Here is a 7,696-nt window from a genome sequence, read left to right on the forward strand (position 1 = left end):
TTGGATAGTTAATGCACAATTTTTTTCCAAAGTTGTAAATTCATTTTTTTTTCTTAACTTTTGCTCTTGGGTAATTACTTACCATGTAGCAATATAATACAATTTTTATCCTGAATGAGTAAATACTAATTATCCATGATAAATATTAATAGGCTAGGAGTAAACACTAATAGTACCTAAGTGAAAAACTCAAGAATTAGAGTATTGCTATCTACTTGTTTCCTTCCAAACAATGGTAAATACTTCCATTAGAGGAATAAACATGGACACATCTAGGGTGAGCAGTTAGTGATTAGTTGATCTCTTCTCATTGTTCTTAGATTGGAAGGAAGATTGTAGTACAAATAAAAGGTTGAGATGATTGCAGGATGCATTTCTTAGGGTATGTTCTTTTAGAAGGCTAGGCTTGTAAAAAGAGAGAGGGATTAGTTCAATGGCCATGATTTAATTCGATGGGATCTAAGGGTTAGGATGGAATTGAGGTCGTAAGACTCTATTAGTTAATGGATATGAAGAGAGGATTAAAAAGAGGATTAAATACCAAGTTAGTTGAGGTTGTCTTGGGAGTGGTGCCTTTCCCTAGTAATCCCCTTGGCTTTACCCTTCCTCTGGTTTCCTTTTATACCTTTTTTGATTCTTTTAGATTAGAGTTTTCTATTTTTCTCCCTTGTTTAAAATAATAAATGGTAACTCCATTACCGATGGCTAGCCCTCCAAGGGGCATTTATAGATAGAGTGGAGCATATTACTATACTCTCTCTAAATATACAATGCATGTACTTTTGGATTAAATTTAGGCATAAAAGATTCTGAAATTGATGGAGATTGATAATTGATGATCAAAGAGATAAAGCAACAAGAAGATAATATTTCTCATAATAGATTGATAATTAAGGATGTAAAGAATAAAAATTTCCTATTTAAAAGCTACAAGTTCTTCCACGCGAGGAAGTCAAGAAATTTGGTGGTTCAATGTTCAGCAAAATATGCTTAATTCATAGCGCATATTATAGTGTAGATGGAAAAATTTCATCTCCAGTGGATATTTTAAATAAAGAAGCTATAAATGCATTTCCATGTTGTATTCAAACAAAACTTTGTTATTCTACATTAAAAAGTATATATAAATATATGTGGAATATGTATATATGTGTGTATATATTCGAGAGTTTCTATATTCAATTACAAATCAAAGGCTTAATGGAACCTAATGATTAAAAGCTAATGATTCACCAAATGCAGTTTATCTCACTAAAATTGGGTATATATTTCGAGCTAGAACCCTACTCAGGGCCAAAAGAATTTCAAGGATTCAACTTAAGCCTAAGCCCAAAAAATTTTGTTGGGGCCTAACCAAGCCCAAACCCATGCCCAACCCTAAAGCCTAATTGGGCCCACCATGATCTAACTCGAGTGATGACAGAGGGTTGTTGCTGGAGTGGAGGACATGAAGGGAGGAGGGCCACGAGGGTGCTAGTGAGGAGGCCGAAGTTCCAAGCAAGGATAGGGCCTACTAAGCTAAAACTAGGGAACCAATGCCCCATCATGGGGCTGTTATTAGGGAGGTGGGTGAGATTGCTAGCAAGGAAGGACCTCCTAGGAGGATACGAAGGGAGGAGAAGCAACCAAAGATGTTGGTGTTTTTGGGGCCAGGTTGATGCTAGGAGGTGGAGCGCCACCACAAAGGTATTGCTGGTGTTGTAGGGGGTGCCAATGTTATCTATTGTTCTCTTGCCACTTTGGCTATGGTCTGTTCATAGACCACAATGATGGGGAGACCTAAAGAGGAGAGAAGGGTCTAGATTGATGGAGATAGGGCATGTAGTATATTACATTGTGAGTGAAAACTGTAAGAACATGTAGCTAGGCGAAGTGAGGACTTGGATTAAAACTTAACAAGTTAATTAGGTTAGCCACTTACCTAGGATGGGTTATGGGTTTAGAGATAGGATTCGACTAGGGCAAATATTCGATCGGATATGGCTCGGATATTGGTATATCCATATTCTGTTAGAAAACCCCGATCATGCCGCTGAAATTCAAAAATTTCAGATGTAGCGGAAGAGGCATGTGCGGGATCAACCGTTCATCGCATGAACGTTGTTTAAAAACCGTTCGTAGATAGATAAGGATTAAAAACTTTTAAATAACATTAGAAGATCAGATCTTCACCTTTGTGCGGGTAGATGATCACCGCAAACTGATGATCGTGGTTTAGGATGAAGGTTCGCTTGAAGCCGTTCAAGTGCCCGGCCTCTACGGGTATCCACACGAAGCAGAAAACCGATCCAAGCTTTCTATCTCCCCGGGGTGCTAGCTCCCTTGCAGAGATAACTTTGATGGCTGATCTCCTCTCTTTCTTTCAACTCATGAATGTACTTGAGAGGAGGAAGAAGAAGGAAGAAGAAGAGGAAGAAGCAAAGCCCCTGCAGCCTACTTTCTTTTTCCTACGTTGGAAGGAGGAAAGGAGGAAGAGGAGGGCGCCATGGCTTCTTTTTCCCTTCTTCTTGCTGGCGGCTGAACCAAGGGAGGGAGAGGGTGGTCACGTGATGGAGAGGAGGAGGGCTTCACTTATCATTAGGGCACCTCCTTTCAAAGCCTTATAAAGGCATCTAGGGCTCCTATTTGGTTTAGTCCAAATCATGAATCAATTGGATTCAATCTATGCTAGTCCTAATCCAATTAGAACTTGAATGAACCATGACTCAATTGAACTCTTCAATCCTAATCCAATTAGGAGTCATGTTGATTCATTAGATCAATAATTAATTAGGACTTAAGAAATCCTAATCCAATTAGGACTTGTTTAATTCTAGTCCTAATCCAATTAGGACTCTAATTTGAATTCGAAGTCCTAATCCGATTAGGACTCTAGGAATCCTACTCCAAGTAGGAATCCAAATTTAATTCAAAACTCCTAATCTAATTAGGATTGTAGGAATCCTACTCCAAGTAGGAATCCTAGTCCTACTCCAAATAGGATTTCCAGTCCAAGTAGGAATCCCAGTCCAAGTAGGAATCTCAGTCCAAGTAGGATTCCTAGTCCTAATCCAATTAGGACTCTAGGAATCCTACTCCAAGTAGGATTCTTGTTTTAAGTCCAATTAATTAATTCTCTTTGTTCCTTCTTCAGCTTATTATCAATCGAATTGATTACTTGTGATTCCTAATCACGATTCAACCATCGGATCGGTCAATGCCTCTAGTGTGTGTGACCCCATAGGTTCTACTCTGACTGGTAGTGAGATATATTGTGATCTCTATCACAATATCATTGAAAACTCCTTTCAATGGGTCGGAACGATTCCAACTCTACTCATTAGGGCTTATCGATCATCGAGATAATCCCTATGAGTCCCACCATCCACCAGTGACACCTAGCAGCATGTAGTGGCTACCCAGCAGAATAGAATGATGAACCTCTAGGTGCAGTTATCATGTGATACAGTCCTTCTATCGTGGATCCCTACAGGACGGAGGTCATGGATAACTCGTCAAACCCCTTCGTCTGTCATATGTCAAGATTTATTTGACTCGAGTTCGTTAGTGGAAAACTCTTTCTCCACTTTATATTACTGCCCTGGCTAAAGTCTTAGAACTCAGTCTAACAAATCACATAGGATCACTTCTCTTCTATCAAGGTCGATAGATTCCATGTAAGTGCATACCCTACTCCTACAGTGAACTTACTGCAGCTAATCTACACTACAAGGACCCATATGACTAGAGACCATGTATACGTGTAGTCAAACTACAATAACCTCACTGTGAGTAGCCGAAGCACCGCAGGTCAAAAGACCAGTCATACTATTGCAACATCAAGCAAGTCACTGACGAGTGGATAGACGTCCAAGTAACTTCTTGTCTTGGTCACGCTCAGTACCCTTGTTCTCTAACAAGCACCTGCACTATCACTTCAGTGTCCCTACACTGTGGACTCAAGTCTCGTCCATCCAGAAGGAAAGTGATCTGTGCACTGATCGGATCGATCACCGTCCTCGTGATGATCCATTGATCAGGAGCATTTAGAAATTAATCACCAATGATACATGGCTCAAATTCTCAACTCTTGAGAATATGCATCATCATCTTATTAATTTCTTGGACGATTCATAGACACATAATTAATATAAATGAAAAGATGCCTTTTATTTATTCAATAATAAATAGTCAAGTACAAAATTATGTCCCTAGAATTAACAATGTGTCAGCCAGATTGGCTTCTAGGGCATACATCTAACAATCTCCCACTTGCACTAAAGCCAATCAGTCATATATCTAAGCCCCATCTTCTTAAGGTGGGCTTCAGACTTTTGCTGACTTAGCTGCTTAGTGAACGGGTCTGCCACGTTATCCGCGGAGTCTACTCTCTGCACCTTTATATATTTCTTCTCAACATAGTCGCGTATGAGGTGGAAGCGCCGCTCTATATGCTTGGACTTCTGATGAGACCTTGGCTCCATAGCTAGTGCTATGGTGCCAATGTTATCGCAGTAAAGTGTTATGGCATCTAATGACATTACACCTAACTCTGCAATGAACTTTTAACCAGAAGGTTTCCACTGCACCCTTAGATACGGCTTAACATTCAGCTTCTAAGGTAGAATCTATAATGATCGGTTGTTTGGAACTCTTCCAATTTACTGAACCACCATTGCACATATTCTGATGTAGACTTTCTATCATCAATATGTGTGCATCCTTCTACCTTCAACTCTGATCTTCTCCCAAAGACCAAGAACATGTCCTTAGTTCTTCTCAAGTACTTAAGACTGTTCTTCACAGCTATCCAGTGCTTTTTGCCTGGATCTGATTGACATATGCTCGTGACATTCACAGCATGTACTATATCAAGTCATGTACATAGCATGGCATACATGAGGCTCCCTATTGCTGATGCATAGGGGATCTTGCTCATGCGTTGAATCTCTTCAGATGTGTTAGGGCACATCTTCTTGGAGAGATTAATTCCATGCCTTAGGGGTAAGAGACCCTTTTTAGAGTTTTCCATGCTGAACCTTTTCAGCACTTCCTCTATGTATATCTTCTGTGATAGGCCAAGCATCCTTTTAGATCTATCTCTATAGACCTTTATTCCCAAAATATAGGATGCTTCCCCAAGGTCTTTCATGGAGAACCTTTTTGACAACCAGACCTTGACCGAGGTTAGTATGGGAATATCATTCCCTATCAGTAGGATGTCATCCACGTACAGTACGAGAAATACGACAGCGTTCCCACTAACCCTTTTGTAAACACACGGTTCCTCTTCGTTTTTGATGAAATCAAACGTTTTGATTGCGTCATCGAAACGAGTGTTCCCACTCCGAGATGCTTGCTTTAGTCCATAGATGGACCTTTGCAGCTTGCAGACCTTGTGATCTCCATCACTGGAAGTGAAACCCAAAGGCTGTTCCATATAGATGTCTTCATCAAGATATCCATTCAGGAAAGCTGTTTTCACATCCATCTGCCAGGTTTCATAATCATGAAATGCTGCAATGGCAAGCAATGTTCGGATGGATTTCAGCATGGCTACAGGTGAAAAGGTCTCTTGATAGTCAATGCCCTCGTGCTGACTATACCCTTTCGCCACAAGCTTTGCCTTATAGGTCTCTACCTCTCCATCCGAACCTATCTTCCTTTTGTAGATCCATTTGCATCCAATAGGTACAATACCTTCTGGTGGATCTACTAAGGTCCAGACTTGATTGGAATGCATGGAGTCTAACTCTGACTTCATAGCTTCCAACCATTTCTCGGAATCGACATCAGATATCGCCTCGTTGTAGGTTTTGGGATCCTGTATGTGATCCCTATCTCCCACTAGGAACATTTTCTCGGTATCCTCTTGTAGTATACCTAAGTATCTATCGGGAGGATGGGAGACCCTACTAGATCTGCGAGGTGGTTGAGGGACATCGTGTACTGGCTCTGTATGAATGGGTTTGATAGGATCCATGACTCGTTGCTTTTCAGAGACTTTCTCTTCAAGCTCAATTTTCCTCCCACTGCCTCTATCAAGGATAAACTGTTTTTCCAAGAAGATGGCATGATGGCTCACAAACACATTGTGATCCTCTGAGACGTAAAAATTGTATCCTAATGACTCTTTAGGATATCATATAAAACGAGCACTTATGGTCCTAGCCTCTAGTTTGTCCGCCTGTAGTCTCTTGACGTGGGCCGGACATCTCCAAATCTTGAGATGACCAAGACTTGGTTTCTTACCATGCTATATCTCATACGGTGTGGTAGGAACGGTTTTAGAGGGAACTCTATTCAATAAGTAAATAACTGAAAATAGGGCATCTATCTAAAGAAACAAGGGTAAATCAGTGAAGCTCATCATGGATCGGACCATATCCAATAGAGTCCGATTCCTCCTCTCCGACACTCCGTTGAACTGAGGTGTACCAGAAGGAGTCCATTATAAAACTATACCATTCTCCTTGAGATAATCACGGAACTCTCCATTAAGGTATTCACTTCCTCGATCTGATCGAAGAACCTTAATGAGTTTTTGTGCTTTATTTTTCTACTTCATATCTAAGCTTTTTGAACCTTTCAAAAGTTTCATATTTGTGTCTCATACACATATCCATACCGTGAGTAATCATCGGTAAAATGAAGTAAAAATTACAACCCCTAGCCTGCACATCGAATGGGCCACACACATCAGTGTGTACTAGGGTAAGTATTTCAGTGGACCTCCCTGTGTCCTACAAAGGATAATTTGGCCATCTTTCCTTGAAGGCAGAATTCACAAATCAAATATGACTCGGAAGTCAATGAGCCCAAAAGCTCATGTTTCTCCAATTTGTTTATTCTATCTTCTCCTATATGGCCAAGCCTGAGGTGCCACAAATACTTTAGATTTATCTCATTTTTGGATCTATTAGATCCTATGGTATTCACTGTTTGCTCAGATATATTCACAGTTACATCCATATGTATGTGATAGAGACTGTCAATCATAAAACCATGTTGAATCAATCTATTTTTTCAAATAAAAATCTTTCTATGCTAAATAAAATACAAAAATCAAATTTCTGCTAGCAATAGGTAACAGTCCCTAAGTATCCTGAGCATTTCTGACATACCTTCTGAAGGTCTGTCACCCTTTATGTTCTTTATGCTTCCCATGTATGTAGGACAGTTCCTCTTCCAATGGCCGTCCATGATGCAATGAAAACACTTTTCCTTGCAATTGGCCTTTTTCTTGAAACTTCCTTACTTGGTGTTTTCTTAGTCTTCTGCTTCTTCGCAGGCTTCTTCTTTTTCCAAATAGACTCTCTCTTGAAAGTAGAAACCAACTTGACAGTAAAAACGATGCCCCTTGAACTTCTTCAAGGTCCCTAAGGTAGTTACCAATTTATTTAACAATTCTATTTTAGTGCATACAACCTTGTTCATATGGTAATTTACTATAAACTATTCATATGAAGCTAGAAGGAATTGTGGGATCAAATCCGTTTGCAATTCCTTGTGCATGGTCATGCCGAGCTTCTCAAGCTTCTTCAAGTTCTTTATCATGGTCAAACCATGATCGTGGACAGACTGCCCCTCACGCATCTTTGTCTTAAAGAGCCTCTTGGACACTTCAAAACATGCTGCGCGACTCTGATCACCATACAACTCTTGCAGGTGATTTAATATGTCCCTGGCAGTCTTCATGTTCTCATGCTGGCATTGT

The sequence above is a fragment of the Phoenix dactylifera genome, chromosome 15 (genome assembly GCF_051530095.1).
Source record: "Phoenix dactylifera cultivar Ajwa chromosome 15, Ajwa_hap1_PhDact_Kaust_v1.1, whole genome shotgun sequence".
Lineage (NCBI taxonomy): Eukaryota > Viridiplantae > Streptophyta > Magnoliopsida > Arecales > Arecaceae > Phoenix > Phoenix dactylifera.